Source organism: Coregonus lavaretus (assembly GCF_964263955.1).
Source record: "Coregonus lavaretus genome assembly, chromosome: 22".
Taxonomy (NCBI): domain Eukaryota; kingdom Metazoa; phylum Chordata; class Actinopteri; order Salmoniformes; family Salmonidae; genus Coregonus; species Coregonus lavaretus.
Window position 1 is genome coordinate 2,526,491 of NC_140009.1, and position 18,662 is coordinate 2,545,152.

General features: G+C 45.2%; 1 pseudogene across 1 annotated transcript in view; it reads right to left on the reverse strand.

The window, feature by feature from the left end:
- Nucleotides 1–18,662, reverse strand: part of LOC311149463 (membrane-associated guanylate kinase, WW and PDZ domain-containing protein 3-like) — a 79,596-nt pseudogene that overhangs the window by 9,756 nt on the left and 51,178 nt on the right. Inside the window, exons 12-15 of the transcript in view lie at nt 10,698–10,898; nt 3,229–3,314; nt 2,923–3,072; nt 2,698–2,836 (exon numbers count right to left, since the gene is read on the reverse strand). The product of the transcript in view is annotated as a membrane-associated guanylate kinase, WW and PDZ domain-containing protein 3-like (transcript). The remainder of the gene's footprint in view (nt 1–2,697; nt 2,837–2,922; nt 3,073–3,228; nt 3,315–10,697; nt 10,899–18,662) is intronic.

Consider the following 18,662-nt stretch of genomic DNA (forward strand, 5'->3'; position numbering starts at 1 on the left):
TCTGGGATGTATCCTCCCCTCCCTGTCTGTTACCATAGTCTGGGACGTATCCTCCCCTCCCAGTCTCTTACCATAGTCTGGGACGTATCCTCCCCTCCCTGTCTGTTACCATAGTCTGGGACATATCCTTCCTCCCCTCCCTTTCTGTTACATAGTCTGGGACGTATCCTTCGTCCCCCTCCCTGTCTGTTACCATAGTCTGGGACGTATCCTCCCCTCCCTGTCTGTTACTATAGTCTGGGACGTATCCTTCCTCCCCCTCCCTGTCTGTTATCATAGTCTGGGACGTATCCTTCCTCCCCTCCCTGTCTGTTATCATAGTCTGGGACGTATCCTCCCCTCTCTGTCTGTTACCATAGTCTGGGACGTATCCTCCCCTCCCTGTCTCTTACCATAGTCTGGGACGTATCCTCCCCTCCCTGTCTGTTACCATAGTCTGGGACGTATCCTCCCCTCTCTGTCTGTTACCATAGTCTGGGACGTATCCTCCCCTCTCTGTCTGTTACCATAGTCTGGGACGTATCCTCCCCTCTCTGTCTGTTACCATAGTCTGGGACGTATCCTCCCCTCCCTGTCTCTTACCATAGTCTGGGACGTATCCTCCCCTCCCTGTCTGTTACCATAGTCTGGGACGTATCCTCCCCTCCCTGTCTCTTACCATAGTCTGGGACGTATCCTCCCCTCCCTGTCTGTTACCATAGTCTGAGACGTATCCTCCCCTCCCTGTCTCTTACCATATTCTGGGACGTATCCTCCCCCACCCTGTCTGTTACCATAGTCTGGGACGTATCCTCCCCTCCCTGTCTGTTACCATAGTCTGGGACGTATCCTCCCCTCCCTGTCTCTTACCATAGTCTGGGACGTATCCTCCCCCACCCTGTCTGTTACCATAGTCTGGGACGTATCCTCCCCTCCCTGTCTCTTACCATAGTCTGGGACGTATCCTCCCCTCCCTGTCTCTTACCATAGTCTGGGACGTATCCTCCCCTCCCTGTCTCTTACCATAGACTGGGACGTATCCTTCCTCCCCTCCCTGTCTCTTACCATAGTCTGGGACGTATCCTCCCCTCCCTGTCTGTTACCATAGTCTGGGACGTATCCTTCCTCCCCTCTCTGTCTGTTACCATAGTCTGGGACGTATCCTCCCCTCCCTGTCTCTTACCATAGTCTGGGACGTATCCTCCCCTCCCTGTCTCTTACCATAGTCTGGGATGTATCCTCCCCTCCCTGTCTCTTACCATAGTCTGGGACGTATCCTCCCCTCCCTGTCTCTTACCATAGTCTGGGATGTATCCTCCCCTCCCTGTCTGTTACCATAGTCTGGGACGTATCCTCCCCTCCCTGTCTGTTACCATAGTCTGGGACGTATCCTCCCCTCTCTGTCTGTTACCATAGTCTGGGACGTATCCTCCCCTCCCTGTCTCTTACCATAGTCTGGGACGTATCCTCCCATCCCTGTCTGTTACCATAGTCTGGGACGTATCCTCCCCTCTCTGTCTGTTACCATAGTCTGGGACGTATCCTCCCCTCTCTGTCTGTTACCATAGTCTGGGACGTATCATCCCCTCTCTGTCTGTTACCATAGTCTGGGACGTATCCTCCCCTCTCTGTCTCTTACCATAGTCTGGGACGTATCCTCCCCTCCCTGTCTCTTACCATAGTCTGGGACGTATCCTCCCCTCCCTGTCTCTTACCATAGTCTGGGACGTATCCTCCCCTCCCTGTCTGTTACCATAGTCTGAGACGTATCCTCCCCTCCCTGTCTCTTACCATAGTCTGGGACGTATCCTCCCCCACCCTGTCTGTTACCATAGTCTGGGACGTATCCTCCCCTCCCTGTCTGTTACCATAGTCTGGGACGTATCCTCCCCTCCCTGTCTCTTACCATAGTCTGGGACGTATCCTCCCCTCCCTGTCTCTTACCGTAGTCTGGGATGTATCCTCCCCTCCCTGTCTGTTACCATAGTCTGGGACGTATCCTTCCTCCACTCTCTGTCTGTTACCATAGTCTGGGACGTATCCTCCCCTCCCTGTCTCTTACCATAGTCTGGGACATATCCTCCCCTCCCTGTCTCTTACCATAGTCTGGGACGTATCCTCCCCTCCCTGTCTCTTACCATAGTCTGGGACGTATCCTCCCCTCCCTGTCTCTTACCATAGTCTGGGACGTATCCTCCCCTCCCTGTCTGTTACCATAGTCTGGGACGTATCCTCCCCTCACTGTCTCTTACCATAGTCTGGGACGTATCCTCCCCTCCCTGTCTCTTACCATAGTCTGGGACGTATCCTCCCCTCCCTGTCTCTTACCATAGTCTGGGACGTATCCTCCCCTCCCTGTCTGTTACCATAGTCTGGGACGTATCCTCCCCTCCCTGTCTGTTACCATAGTCTGGGACGTATCCTTCCTCCCCCTCCCTGTCTGTTACCATAGTCTGGGACGTATCCTCCCCCTCCCTGTCTGTTACCATAGTCTGGGACGTATCCTCCCCTCCCTGTCTCTTACCATAGTCTGGGACGTATCCTCCCCTCTCTGTCTGTTACCATAGTCTGGGACGTATCCTTCCTCCCCTCCCTGTCTGTTACCATAGTCTGGGACGTATCCTCCCCTCCCTGTCTCTTACCATAGTCTGGGACGTATCCTCCCCTCCCTGTCTCTTACCATAGTCTGGGACGTATCCTCCCCTCCCTGTCTCTTACCATAGTCTGGGACGTATCCGTTTCCTTTCTTCAGTACCAGGTGTATACGATGTCCTCCTCTTCTTATCTGCTCTATGGCCTGGCTGTGGGTCATTCCTGTGGTACTGTCACCATTTATCTCCACCATCTGGTCACTCACCTACACAGCAACAATACAATACAGGTTACACAACAACAACAACAACAACAACAACACACACACACACACCCAGCTGCCTGTCTCACCTGTATCTTGTGGCTGCGTGAGGCAGGCCCTCCCTCCATCAGTCCCAGGACATACAGACCCATGTTGTACTCACTGCCCCCCCGCAGACTGAAGCCAAACCCTGTAGAACCTCTCTCTAGGTCTACAGTATAGCAACGCTGGTCCTGCTGCTAGAAGGAGAGCGAGTTACAGGACAGAAAGATGCCACCATCGCTCTGGGATTGACAGGGCAATTATAAACACGCCAAATTATTAGAGAGGAAATTACATGAATTGATGGACACAGAAAACAACTATGAATACATTATTTTTTTTTATGCACGTACAAGCCTCACCTTGGGCCTCCCTCTGTGGCCTCTCCTTGTCCTGCCGACAGCCTCTAACTCTGGGCCTTCTGACAGATTAGAGGAGTCTAAAAGACCAAGGTAAGAAAGTGAAAAGGGGCAATTTGCAGTTGCTACATGGACGGCGAAAAACAAGTGAGTTAACATTTATTTATTGTAATTTAAATTAGTTTGTAGTAGTTAAATGTTCAAGTTAGATTACATGCCGTAGCTACCTGAATCATTATTTCAAATAATTTCGGTGACTTCACAGCTAGCTAGCAGGCTCAGCTAAATAAAAATCTCCCTAGATACAGCCACATAGTCATGTCATGAAATGTATATATTAAAGAGGAATATAACAATATCATTTTCCCATTAAGAGTATTTCTGGTGCAGCACAGAAATACCCTTATCCAGATGGTGAGACAAAGGCATTTTCTAACAGACCCGCTAACTTTCTTTGTTGTTACTTTTAAAGGTTGGATCCAACATGCAGGACCTCCAGCAGACAGAGTCAGGTGAAGAACCATTCATCCTCCAGCTCAGAGACAAGCTGCACTATTCACAGCCCTGTGGAATGTTACATGTAATTGCAATGCTGGACTTTTTGAATTGTATTGTTTTAAAAATGTACAAATAAAAAGGAAATGTATGGTTTAAACACGTCTTTAATGTTTTATTTGTTTTAGCTGTTAGTGATAATTTAAAAACATACAATCTACCTGCAGTGAAGCCGCTCAACATTTACATTACAGTCATCTAGCAGACGCTCCCATCCGGAGCGACCCACAGGATCAACCAGGGGCAAGTGCCCCGCCCAAGGGCACATCGACAGATCTCCCACCAAGTCAGATCGGAACGCGGACTAGCGACCTCTCGGCTACCGGCCCAAGCTGCTCCCAAACGCCAGGCCACCAACCATCCAAGAAACCCCACCCCCCCACAGTTCCCCCGAGAGCTGACACTCAACCATCTAAGACAGTCCACCCCCGAAAAACCTCCCCCTCCACTCCCCAAATGGGTTTTTTATCTTTGACCGTCATTCTATCCCCCGCCCAATTGTGCGCCGCCCAATGGGTCTCCCGGTTGCGGCCGGCTGCGACAGAGCCTGGATTTGAACCAGGATCTCTAGTGGCACAGCCTGCATTGCGATGCAGTGTCTTAGACCACTGCGCCACTCGGGAGTCATCAACTCATACACCCTGTAATCGATACATAAAAAATCTCTTCCCAACTATGTTGCTATCTGTATGGCACAGCTGTCAACATCCTGGTCCTCAAATGAAACTGGTATACTTTCCTATTTATGATATTTTTATTCCTCCGCCAGTTTGATCCTTTATATTGGGCTGACAGACCAGTTCCCTGCCTCCTCCCTTGATCCTTTATATTGGGCAGACAGACCAGTTCCCTACCTCCTCCCTTGATCCTTTATATTGGGCAGACAGACCAGTTCCCTACCTCCTCCCTTGATCCTTTATATTGGGCAGACAGACCAGTTCCCTACCTCCTCCCTTGATCCTTTATATTGGGCAGACAGACCAGTTCCCTACATCCTCCCTTGATCCTTTATATTGGGCAGACAGACCAGTTCCCTACCTCCTCCCTTGATCCTTTATATTGGGCAGACAGACCAGTTCCCTACCTCCTCCCTTGATCCTTTATATTGGGCAGACAGACCAGTTCCCTACATCCTCCCTTGATCCTTTATATTGGGCAGACAGACCAGTTCCCTACCTCCTCCCTTGATCCTTTATATTGGGCAGACAGACCAGTTCCCTACCTCCTCCCTTGATCCTTTATATTGGGCAGACAGACCAGTTCCCTACCTCCTCCCTTGATCCTTTATATTGGGCAGACAGACCAGTTCCCTACCTCCTCCCTTGATCCTTTATATTGGGCAGACAGACCAGTTCCCTGCCTCCTCCCTTGATCCTTTATATTGGGCAGACAGACCAGTTCCCTACCTCCTCCCTTGATCCTTTATATTGGGCAGACAGACCAGTTCCCTACCTCTTCCCTTGATCCTTTATATTGGGCAGACAGACCAGTTCCCTACCTCCTCCCTTGATCCTTTATATTGGGCAGACAGACCAGTTCCCTGCCTCCTCCCTTGATCCTTTATATTGGGCAGACAGACCAGTTCCCTACCTCCTCCCTCTGCCACCTGCCTCCTCCATGTTTGGGGTAATGCTGTAATCAATTGGTTGTTATCTTGGATTGAGCAGACCTTCCCATGCGATTCCGATAGCTCCATGAAAGACACAACTCTACCATTCCAATTTACAATATCATTTAAAAACTAAAATACCCTTTTCAAACATATTTTCCATAAATACAGGTATTTTATCAACAGCACATTTGGGTTCAACCATACCATTTGTTGTAATATGTTTTCTATTTTTTTCTGGTGATGAAAATTTAAATTGTAAGCAGCTCTGCATTGCTTGCTTGAAAAAGAGAGATATTTTGAACAAGGTTTCATTTTCAATTAATAGACAATGAGAAATGGAAATCTGCACAAAGATAAAAAGGCAATTTTTAAACAAGGGATGAGCTTTTCTTAGTCATCTAATTGAGAACCATTTTAGGTTCAAGTAAAACTTTTGTATGTGAAGCTTTTAGAGAGGTTCAGTGCTTTTATATTTAATACATCTCAACCCACCCAGTTCATATCCATTATATATACAGTGGGAGGAAAAAAAGTATTTAGTCAGCCACCAATTGTGCAAGTTCTCCCACTTAAAAAGATGAGAGAGGCCTGTAATTTTCATCATAGGTACACGTCAACTATGACAGACAAAATGAGAAAAAAAAATCCAGAAAATCACATTGTAGGATTTTTAATGAATTTATTTGCAAATTATGGTGGAAAATAAATAAGTATTTGGTCAATAACAAAACTTTGTTATATACCCTTTGTTGGCAATGACACAGGTCAAACGTTTTCTGTAAGTCTTCACAAGGTTTTCACACACTGCTGCTGGTATTTTGGCCCATTCCTCCATGCAGATCTCCTCTAGAGCAGTGATGTTTTGGGGCTGTCGCTGGGCAACACAGACTTTCAACTCCCTCCATAGATTTTCTATGGGGTTGAGATCTGGAGACTGGCTAGGCCACTCCAGGACCTTGAAATGCTTCTTACGAAGCCACTCCTTCGTTGCCCGGGCGGTGTGTTTGGGATCATTGTCATGCTGAAAGACCCAGCCACCTTTCATCTTCAATGCCCTTGCTGATGGAAGGAGGTTTTCACTCAAAATCTCACGATACATGGCCCCATTCATTCTTTCCTTTACACGGATCAGTCGTCCTGGTCCCTTTGCAGAAAAACATGATGTTTCCACCCCCATGCTTCACAGTAGGTATGGTGTTCTTTGGATGCAACTCAGCATTCTTTTTCCTCCAAACACGACGAGTTGAGTTTTTACCAAAAAGTTATATTTTGGTTTCATCTGACCACATGACATTCTCCCAATCCTCTTCTGGATCATCCAAATGCACTCTAGCAAACTTCAGACGGGCCTGGACATGTACTGGCTTAAGCAGGGGGACACATCTGGCACTGCAAGATTTGAGTCCCTGGCGGCATAGTATGTTACTGATGGTAGGCTTTGTTACTTTGGTCCCAGCTCTCTGCAGGTCATTCACTAGGTCCCCCTGTGTGGTTCTGGGATTTTTGCTCACCGTTCTTGTGATCATTTTGACCCCACGGGGTGAGATCTTGCGTGGAGCCCCAGATCGAGGGAGATTATCAGTGGTCTTGTATGTCTTCCATTTCCTAATAATTGCTCCCACAGTTGATTTCTTCAAACCAAGCTGCTTACCTATTGCAGATTCAGTCTTCCCAGCCTGGTGCATGTCTACAATTTTGTTTCTGGTGTCCTTTGACAGCTCTTTGGTCTTGGCTATAGTGGTGTTTGGAGTGTGACTGTTTGAGGTTGTGGACAGGTGTCTTTTATACTGATAACAAGTTCAAACAGGTGCCATTAATACAGGTAACGAGTGGAGGACAGAGGAGCCTCTTAAAGAAGAAGTTACAGGTCTGTGAGAGCCAGAAATCTTGCTTGTTTGTAGGTGACCAAATACTTATTTTCCACCATAATTTGCAAATAAATTCATAAAAAATCCTACAATGTGATTTTCTGGATTTTATTTTCTCAATTTTTCTGTCATAGTTGACGTGTACCTATGATGAAAATTACACTTGCACAATTGGTGGCTGACTAAATACTTTTTTCCCCCACTGTATATATAGGGAATGAAAGCGTAAAGCATGCCTAAGTGTTAATACATTTGTGTTTACATCATTAAGCTACATTTTGAAAGCTTATTTTTTATCATTATTTTATTAACAGAAATAACGCCAGGGTAGTGGGTTCGATCCCCGGGACCACCCATACACAAAAAAAATTATGCACACATGACTGTAAATCGCTTTGTATTATATTATTATTATTATATTATCAGTAGGATATTAAACAAACACTCAAATAGGCAACAGCAGCAGGGATAGGGATAGGGCTCACTCTTTCCTCTTTCCGTTCCTTCTTTCGTTCAAAATAAGTTACAGTGCATTCGGAAAGTATTCAGACCCCTTGACTTTTTCCACATTTAGTTATGTTATTCTAAAATTGATTAAATTGTTTTTTTTCTTCTCATCAATCTACACACAATACCCCATACTGACAAAGCAAAAACTGCTTTATTTTTATTTATTTTTATTTTAGTAAAGGTATTAAATAATAAAAACGGAAATATCACATTTACATTAGTATTCAGACCCTTTACTCAGTACTTTGTTGAAGCACCTTTGGCTGCGATTACAGCCTCGAGTCTTCTTGGGTATGACGCTACAAGCTTGGCACACCTGTATTTGGGGAGTTTCTCCCATTCTTCTCTGCAGATCCTCTCAAGTTCTGTCAGGTTGGATGGGGAGGATCGCTGCACAGGTATTTCGGGTCTCTCCAGAGATGTTCGATAGGGTTCAAGTCCAGGCTCTGGCTGGGCCACTCAAGGACATTCATAGACTTGTCCCGAAGCCAGAGGGTCTTTGCTTAGGGTCGTTGTCCTGTTGGAAGGTGAACCTTCGCCCCAGTCTGAGGTCCTGAGCGCTCTGGAGCAGGTTTTCATCAAGGATCTCTCTGTACTTTGCTCCGTTCATCTTTCCCTTGATCCTGACTAGTCTCCCAGGGTCTGCCGCTAAAAAACATCCCCACAGCATGATGCTGCCACCACCATGCTTCACCGTAGGGATGGTGCCAGGTTTCCTCCAGACGTGACGCATTCAGGCCAAAGAGTTCAATCTTGGTTTCATCAGACCAGAGAATCTTGTTTCTCATGGTCTGACAGTCTTTAGGTGCCTTTTGGCAAACTCCCTGACCAAGGCCCTTCTCCCCTGATTTCTCAGTTACTTCCTACAGTTGAAGTCGGAAGATTACATACACTTAGGTTGGAGTCATTAAAACTTGTTTTTCAACCACTCCACAAATGTATTGTTAACAAACTACATACACTAAGTTGACTGTGCCTTTAAACAGCTTGGAAAATTCCAGAAAAGGATGTAATGGCTTTAGACGCTTCTGATAGGCTATTGACATCATTTTAGTCCATTTGAGGTGTACCTGTGGATTTCAAGGCCTACCTTCAAACTCAGTGCCTCTTTGCTTGACATCATGGGAAAATCAAAAGAAATCAGCCAAGACCTCAGAAAAACTATTGTAGACCTCCACAAGTCTGGAGCAATTTCCAAACGCCTGAAGGTACCACGTTCATCTGTACAAACAATAGTACGCAAGTATAAACACCATGAGACCACGCAGCTGTCATACCGCTCAGGAAGGAGACGCGTTCTGTCTCCTAGAGATGAACGTACTTTGGTGCGAAAAGTGCAAATCAATCCCAGAACAACAGCAAAAGACCTTGTGCAGATGCTGGAGTAAACAGGTACAAAAGTATCTATATCCACAGTATAACAAGTCCTATATCGACATAACCTGAAAGGCCGCTCAGAAAGGAAGAAGCCACTGCTCCAAAACCGCCATAAAAAAGCCAGACTACGGTTTGCAACTGCACATGGGGACAAAGATCGTACTTTTTGGAGAAATGTCCTCTGGTCTGATGAAACAAAAATAGTGGCCATCACAAAGCCCTGACCTCAATCCTATAGATAATTTGTGGGCAGAACTGAAAAAGCGTGTGTGAGCAAGGAGGCCTACAAACTTGACTCAGTTACACCAGCTCTGTCAGGAGGAATGGGCCAAAATTCACCCAACTTATTGTGGGAAGCTTGTGGAAGGCTACTCGAAACGTTTCACCCAAGTTAAACAATTTAAAGGCAATGCTACCAAATACTAATTGAGTGTATGTAAACTTCCGACCCACTGGGAATGTGATGAAAGAAATAAAAGCTGAAATAAATCATTCTCTCTACTATTATTCTGACATTTCACATTTTTAAAATAAAGTGGTGATCCTAACTGACCTAAGACAGGGAGTTTTTACTAGGATTAAATGTCAGGAATTGTGAAAAACTGAGTTTAAATGTATTCGGCTAAGGTGTATGTAAACTTCCGACTCCAACTGTATGTAAATAAGGTAATTCTGGATTTAATTTTTAATAAATGTGCAAAAATGTCAAAAGAAAATGTATTCGCTTTCATATTATGGGGTATTATGTGCAGATTGATGAGTTTAAATTTGTATTTAATCCATTTTAGAATAAGGCTGTAACATAACAAAATGTTGAAAAAGTCAAAGTGTCTGAATACTTTCCGAATGCACAGTATATTATTAAAACGGAGTCTGGTGCTCTCTAATTTGTGGACACTGGGAGTAAACGGATACCGGACTGCACTACATTTACATTTTAGTCATTTAGCAGACGCTCTTATCCAGAGCGACTTACAGTTAGCGAGTGCATACATTATTTATTTTTCATACTGTCCCCCCGTGGGAATCGAACACACAACCCTGGCGTTGCAAACGCCATGCTCTACCAACATCCCTGCCGGCCATTCCCTCCCCTACCCTGGACGATGCTGGGCCAATTGTGCGCCGCCCCATGGGTCTCCCGGTCACGGCCGGCTACGACAGAGCCTGGATTCGAACCAGGATCTCTAGTGGCACAGCTAGCACTGCGATGCAGTGCCTTAGACCACTGCGCCACTCGGGGGAATTGCTACGGTGTGAAGTGATTAACAGATTTAAACTACCTGTAACTAAGGTTGTGTTGTGCATGTGAGCATGGATACATGTGCCAGCATGTGTGTCTGTTGGAGTGTTGGAGTGTATCTACCCATGTCTGTTAGTGTATCTACCCATGTCTGTTAGTGTATCTACCCATGTCTGTTAGTGTATCTACCCATGTCTGTTAGTGTATCTACCCATGTCTGTTAGTGTACCTACCCATGTCTGTTAGTGTACCTACCCATGTCTGTGTGTTAGTAAGTGTGTAGAGGTAGAAAACTCACTGGTGTTAGATCTTGGTATGATGGTGAGTCGGAGTGTGTTTCTGGCGCGTCTCAGTATCTGTGCCAGGTCTCTGTGAGGCAGGGTGGCAACGGATCGCCCCTCCACCGCCTCTAGCTGATCACCCGGCTGGATCTGACCCGACCGGGCTGCAGGGCTGCCCCCACGCACCTTCACAAACCTATGGGACAGCATGGACGAGGCTGGGGTGGGGGGAGAGAGAGAAAGAGAGAGAGAGAGAGAAAGAAAGAGAGAGTTTAGTCAGTATTATCAGTCGTTAACCGTGTTAATGGGTGGAGAGATACGGTATAGTATGGTACTATGGAGTAGTACAGTATATCAATCATTTTCACTGGGATATGAGGAAGGACATGAAAACATAATGAAGAAAAAGTATGAAAACTGATACACTCACTACTGTAGTCTCTCTGGATAAGAGTGTCTGCTAAATGACTCACTACTGTAGTCTCTCTGGATAAGAGTGTCTGCTAAATGACTCACTACTGTAGTCTCTCTGGATAAGAGTGTCTGCTAAATGACTCACTACTGTAGTCTCTCTGGATAAGAGCGTCTGCTAAATGACTCACTACTGTAGTCTCTCTGGATAAGAGTGTCTGCTAAATGACTCACTACTGTAGTCTCTCTGGATAAGAGGGTCTGCTAAATGAGTCACTACTGTAGTCTCTCTGGATAAGAGTGTCTGCTAAATGACTCACTACTGTAGTCTCTCTGGATAAGAGTGTCTGCTAAATGACTCACTACTGTAGTCTCTCTGGATAAGAGTGTCTGCTAAATGACTCACTACTGTAGTCTCTCTGGGTAAGAGTGTCTGCTAAATGACTCACTACTGTAGTCTCTCTGGGTAAGAGTGTCTGCTAAATGAGTCACTACTGTAGTCTCTCTGGATAAGAGTGTCTGCTAAATGACTCACTACTGGAAGGCTCTGAATGACTGTTCAACTATTGTCTCTCTCTCTCTTTGAGTCAACTACTCACCACATTTTATGCACTGCAGTGCTAGCTAGCTGTAGCTTATGCTTTCAGTACTAGATTCATTATCTGATCCTTTGATTGGGTGGACTAACCTGTACTCCCGCACATTGACTTGGTACCGGTACCCCCTGTATATAGCCTGTATATTGACTCGGTACCGGTACCCCCTGTATATAGCCTGGTTATTGACTCGGTACCGGTACCCCCTGTATATAGCCTGGTTATTGTTATGTAATTTGTATATATATTTTTTTTTTACAACTTTAGTTTATTTAGTAAATATTTTCTTAACTCTATTTCTTGAACTGCATTGTTGGTTAAGGGCTTGTAAGTAAGCATTTCACGGTAAGGTCTACACCTGTTGTATTCGGCACATGTGACATTTAAATGTTGATTTGATTTGATGTCAGGTTGGAGGACGTCCTCCGGAAGTTGTCATAATTACTGTGTAAGTCTATGGAAGGGGGTGAGAACTATGACCCTCCTAGGTTTTGTATTGAAGTCCATGTACCCAGTGAAGGACGGAAGCTAGCTGTCCTCCGGCTACACCATGGTGCTACCCTACAGAGTGCTGTTGAGGCTACTGTGGACCTTCATTGAAAAACAGTGTGTTTAAATCAATTATTTGGTGACGTGAATATATTTAGTATAGTTTTATCTAAAAAGGATAACTTTTTTAATGTTTCATTATTTTTATTTTTATGAAATTCACTGAGGATGGTCCTCGCCTTCCTCCTCTGAGGAACCTCCACTGACACATAACAGTGCATTCGGAAAGTATTCAGACCCCTTTACTTTTTACACATTTTGTTACGTTACAGCCTTATTCTAAAATGGATTAAACCCCCCCGAATCAATCTATATACAATACCCCATAATGACAAAGCAAAAACAGGTTTTTAGACATTTACAAATAAAAAACTGAAATATCACATTTTTATAAGAATTCAGACCCTTTACTCAGTACTGTTGTTGAAGCACCTTTAACAGCGATTACAGCCTTGAGTCTTCTTGGGTATGACGCGACAAGCTTGGCACACCTGTATTTGGGGAGTTTCTCCCATTCTTCTCTGCAGATCCTCTCAAGCTCTGTCAGGTTGGATGGGAAGCGTCGCTGCACAGATATTTTCAGGTCTCTCCAGAGATGTTTGATCGGGTTCAAGTCTGGGCTTTGGCTGGGCCACTCAAGGACATTCAGAGACTTGTCCCGAAGCCACTCCTGTGTTGTCTTGGCTGTGTGCTTAGGGTCATTGTCCTGTTGGAAGGTGAACCTTTGCCCCAGTCTGAGGTCCTGAGCGCTCTCGAGCAGGTTTTCATCAAGGATCTCTCTGTACTTTGCTCCGTTCATCTTTCCCTTTATCCTGACTAGTCTCCCAGTCCGTGCCGCTGAAAATAATCCCCACAGCATGATGCTGCCACCACCATGCTTCACCGTAGGGATGGTGCCAGGTTTCCTCCAGACGTGACGCTTGGCATTCAGGCGACTGCACTTGAAGAAATTATTGAAATCACCTTCATGTCTTAAAGTAATGATGGACTGTCGTTTCTCTTTGCTTATTTGAGCTGTTCATGCCATAATATGGACTTGGTCATTTACCAAATAGGGATATCTTCTGTATACCTGTATCCCTCTACCTTGTCACAACACAACTGATTGGCTCAAACACATTAAGAAGGAAATAAATTCCACAAATTAACTTTTAAGAAGGCACACCTGTTAATTGAAATGCATTCCAGGTGACTACTTCATGAGGTTGGTTGAGAGAATGCCAAGAGTGTGCAAAGCTGTCATCAAGGCAAAGAGTGGCTATTTGAAGAATCTCAAATATAAAATATATTTTGATTTGTTTAACACTTTTTTGGTTACTACATGATTCCATATGTGTTATTTCATAGTTTTGATGTCTTCACAATTATTCTATAATGTAGAAAATAGTAAAAATAAAGAAAAACCCTAGAATGAGTAGGTGTGTCCAAACCTTTGACTGGTACTGTATGTAAATAAGGTATTTCTGTTTTTTATTTTGAATACATTTTCAAACATTTCTAAAAACTTGTTTCCGCTTTGCAATTATAGGGTATTGTGTATAGATTGATAAGGACATTTTTATTTATTTAATAAATTTTAGAATTAGGCTGTAACGTAACAAAATGTGGAAAAAGTCAAGGGGTCTGAATACATTCCGAATGAGAGAGAGAGAGCGAGAGAGAGAGAGAGAGAGAGAGAGAGAGAGAGAGAGGGGGAGAGAGAGAGGGGGAGAGAGAGAGGGGGAGAGAGAGAGAGAGAGAGAGAGAGAGAGAGAGAGAGAGAGAGAGAGAGAGAGAGAGAGAGAGAGAGGGAGAGAGCGAGAGAGAGGGAGAGAGAGAGAGAGAGAGAGAGAGAGATAGATACATTAGATTACATTAGATTACATATGCACCAAGTGTACAAAACCAGAAGGACACCTTCCTAATATTGAGTTGAACCCCCTTTTGCCCTCAGAACGGCCTCAGTTCGGCGGAGCATGGGGCTCTACAAGGTGTCGAAAGCGTTCCACAGGGATGCTGGCTCAAGTTGACTCCAATGATTCACACAGTTGTGTCAAGTTGGCTGGATGTCGTTTGGGTGGTGGACCATTCTTGATACACACGGGAATCTGTTGAGCGTGAAAAACCCAGCAGCGGTTCATTTCTTGATACATTTACATTACATTTACGTCATTTAGCAGACGCTCTTATCCAGAGCGACTTACAAATTGGTGCATTCACCCTATAGCCAGTGGGATAACCACTTTACAATTATTATTATTTGGGGGGGGGGGGGTAGAAGGATTACTTTATCCTATCCCAGGTATTCCTTAAAGAGGTGGGGTTTCAAATGTCTCCGGAAGGTGGTGAGTGACTCCGCTGTCCTGGCGTCGTGAGGGAGCTTGTTCCACCATTGGGGTGCCAGAGCAGCGAACAGTTTTGACTGGGCTGAGCGGGAGCTATGCTTTCGCAGAGGAAGGGGAGCCAGCAGGCCAGAGGTGGATGAACGCAATGCCCTCGTTTGGGTGTAGGGACTGATCAGAGCCTGAAGGTACGGAGGTGCCGTTCCCCTCACAGCTCCATAGGCAAGCACCATGGTCTTGTAGTAGATGCGAGCTTCAACTGGAAGCCAGTGGAGTGTGCGGAGGAGCGGGGTGACGTGAGAGAACTTGGGAAGGTTGAACACCAGACGGGCTGCGGCATTCTGGATGAGTTGTAGGGGTTTAATGGCACAGGCAGGGAGCCCAGCCAACAGCGAGTTGCAGTAATCCAGACGGGAGATGACAAGTGCCTGGATTAGGACCTGTGCCGCTTCCTGTGTAAGGCAGGGTCGTACTCTCCGAATGTTGTAGAGCATGAACCTACAGGATCGGGTCACCGCCTTGATGTTAGCGGAGAACGACAGGGTGTTGTCCAGGGTCACGCCAAGGCTCTTCGCACTCTGGGAGGAGGACACAACGGAGTTGTCAACCGTGATGGCGAGATCATGGAACGGGCAGTCCTTCCCCGGGAGGAAGAGCAGCTCCGTCTTGCCAAGGTTCAGCTTGAGGTGGTGAACCGGTGCGCCTGGCACCAACTACCATATCCCGTTCAAAGGTACTTGGGAACCAAGCTCGAGTTATCAGTGTAGCCTGTTATCTTCACACCTAGAAAAAAAACCTCCAGGCTTTCGTCATAACTGTCCATTTATAAAAATGTAAAAAAGAAAGAATTACAGGGGGCAGTTTGGAAAAAAACGTATCCCTTCCGAATCGGCCTCTGGAATAACGGACATTCTGAGGTAATACATACACAACCAACGTTATCTAGTGATACTAATCCCGTGCGAATAGGGCTATAGCCTTAATAATAACTCCTGTAGAATTAAGCATTTCTTGCAGTACAATTATACACCAAATGTATGCAAAAATGTGGACTTGGGAACAGGAGTGGAGAAATATGATTTATTTATTTCTGCATCTTGAGATGAATGCAATGTTCAGTTAGATACGATCCGTAGAGCTGCTGTCTTCATCATAAAAGCATCATAAAAGCTGATAGTATTTCAACCACATAAAATATGTTTCTGTACAGCATCTACTGTAAGTGGATAATACATCAAAAGATTGCCAAATATGTTGACGTCAATTTCACAGTGTGCAGATGAACTCGGTTTGTTATTTTGATTATAACAAAAACACTATTCATAAATACGAATACAGAACTTGTTTTGCGTGGATTCCACTATGCGGTTAACTTTTAAAAGCTAGGACCGCAATTTCTTCTCCCGGAATCGCCCTTAAGAGACAGGTTGAAGCCTGCTTGACAGAGACGCTAAGCTGCTAGCCATCAAGCTAACGAAGTTGGTACCAGATGAGTTTTCCAATGGAGCCTCTTTGTCTGGAGAACTAAATGAACGGTTCCAGCGCTGTAGGAGCTGTATCTACTACGCTTTGTTTCGGGACAAACCGGATCACTCAGAGTTTCCAATGAGGCAATTGTTTGCTTGCCGAGGATTATAGGCTTGAGGTGGCTTCCTTGATCACGCAGGTCGCCAGCCTACGTAAGAAACTGGGGAAAATGCAGAGTGGAAAGTTAAAATGTTCTACGCCGGTGGCTGGACGGCGTTCGCGCTTGTTGGATGCATCTACGCCTTGTCGTTTGTCGTTATCCGACTGGCCGGTGTTGCCCTGAGTTCGTTCACCAGGGGAGCCATCTCCTGCCTCTCCTCCCCCATCTGATAGCGCCGTCGAAGGAGCACAGCATGAGGAGAAAGGCAATCAACGATGGTCACGTCAGGATCCGTGGAAGCCGAAGACAGCGGCCTCCCGCAAAGCAGTCTACACTCCCAACGAGAGGCCCGGAGCGGATACAAACAACTAATAGTTTCACCGTCCTGGAGCCTGATCTTCCTGCACCTTCGTCTTCGCTGGGGGTACCTGTGTCTGCAGCCGCAGTGCCTACTACTACGATTTAGAAGTCGACGTCGGCAAACCTTCCGTCCCTGCTCTGGATCGAGCGGGGCTTCTCCATCTGTCGGAGGCCTGCATCCTGTGAAGCATGGGAGTGGGCGAATTTCCTCGTCCTTCTCGCCAGCCGTGATTTTGGGCAGCTCCATGGCAAGAAATGTGACCGTTCCTGGTGCAAAAACAATGTCCTATCCCGGAGCTCAAGTAAATGACATTACTAAGCTGCTCCCGAATGTACTACGCCAGGACATGGAAATAGATTCTATAGTAGTCCATGTGGGTTTTAATGACACTATGAAGGGAAGCTCTGAACAGTTGAAACTGGATTTTAAAGAGCTACAGGTTCATCTGCTACAGGTTAATCTGCCTAAAGCCAATTCTGGTGGGAAGCTGCTATAGACCACCAAGTGCTAATAGTCAGTATCTGGATAACATGTGTGAAATGCTTCATGTATGTGATATCAACAGAGAGGTATAATTTCTGGGTGATTTAAATATTGACTGGCTTTCATCAGGCTGCCCACTCAAGAGAAAGCTTCAAACTGTAACCAATGCCTGTAACCGTGATCAGGTTTATCAGTCAACCTACCAGGGTAGTTACAAACAGCACAGGAATTACATCATCAACATGTATTGATCATATCTTTACTAATGCTGCAGAGATTTGTTTGATCCAATTCCATTGGATGTAGTAGCCAAAGTTCCAAAGGCTGGGCCTAATATTGCGTATAAGAGGTCATACAAGAGGTTTTGTAGTGATTCCTATGTTGTTGATGTAAATAATATGTGTTGGTCCGTGGTGTGTAATGAGGAGCAGACAGACACTGCACTTGACACATTTGTTAAATTGCTTATTCCAGTTACTAATAAGCATGCACATATTAAGAAAATGACTGTAAAAACTGTTAAATCCCCGTGGATTGATGAGGAATTGGAAAAAATTGTGTTTGACCAGATACAATGCTATTTTACTGTAAACAAATTGACAACAAACTTTCAGCACGCTTATAGAGAAGGACATTCAACAAGCACAGCACTTACACAAATTACTGATGATTGGCTGAGAGAAATTGATGATAAAAAGATTGTGGGGCCTGTTTTGTTAGACTTCAGTGCGGCTTTTGACATTATCGATCATAGTCTGCTGCTGGAAAAACGTATGTGTTATGGCTTTACACCCCCTGCTATATTGTGGATAAAGAGTTACCTGTCTAACAGAACACAGAGGGTGTTCTTTAATGGAAGCCTCTCCAACATAATCCAGGTAGAATCAGGAATTCCCCAGGGCAGCTGTCTAGGCCCCTTACTTTTTTCCGTCTTTACTAACGACATGTCACTGCCTTTGAGTAAAGCCAGTGTGTCTATGTATGCGGATGACTCAACACTATACAGGTCAGCTACTACAGCAACTGAAATAACTGCAACACTTAACAAAGAGCTGCAGTTAGTTTCAGAATGGGTGGCAAGGAATAAGTTAGTCCTGAATATTTCCAAAACTAAAAGCATTGTATTTGGGTCAAATCATTCACTAAACCCTAAACCTCAACTACATCTCGTAATGAATAATGTGGAAATTGAGCAAGTTGAGGTGACTAAACTGCTTGGAGTAACGCTGGATTGTAGACTGTCACGGTCAAAGCATATTGATACAACAGTAGCGAAGATGGGGAAAAGTATGTCCATAATTAAGTGCTGCTCTGTGACACTCTGGCTCCGGGACTTTTGTATTTGAGCCAAGGTGTATTTTGTTTTGTTGGGTATTTGGGTGATTTTCTATGTTTGCAGTTCTGTGGGGTTAATTTCTAGGTTTGGTCAATGACTCCCAATCGGAGGTAACGAGTGTCAGCTGTCGGCTCGTTATCTCTGATTGGGAGCCATATTTAGCTGTATGTTTTCCTGTGGGAGTTGTGGGTTTTTGTTCCTTTTGGTCAGTGTACCGTGGACTTCATTGAGTCGTCTTTTGTTTGTAGTCCGATAACGTTTATTTAATAAAGTCATGTTTCTTGGACACGCTGCGCCT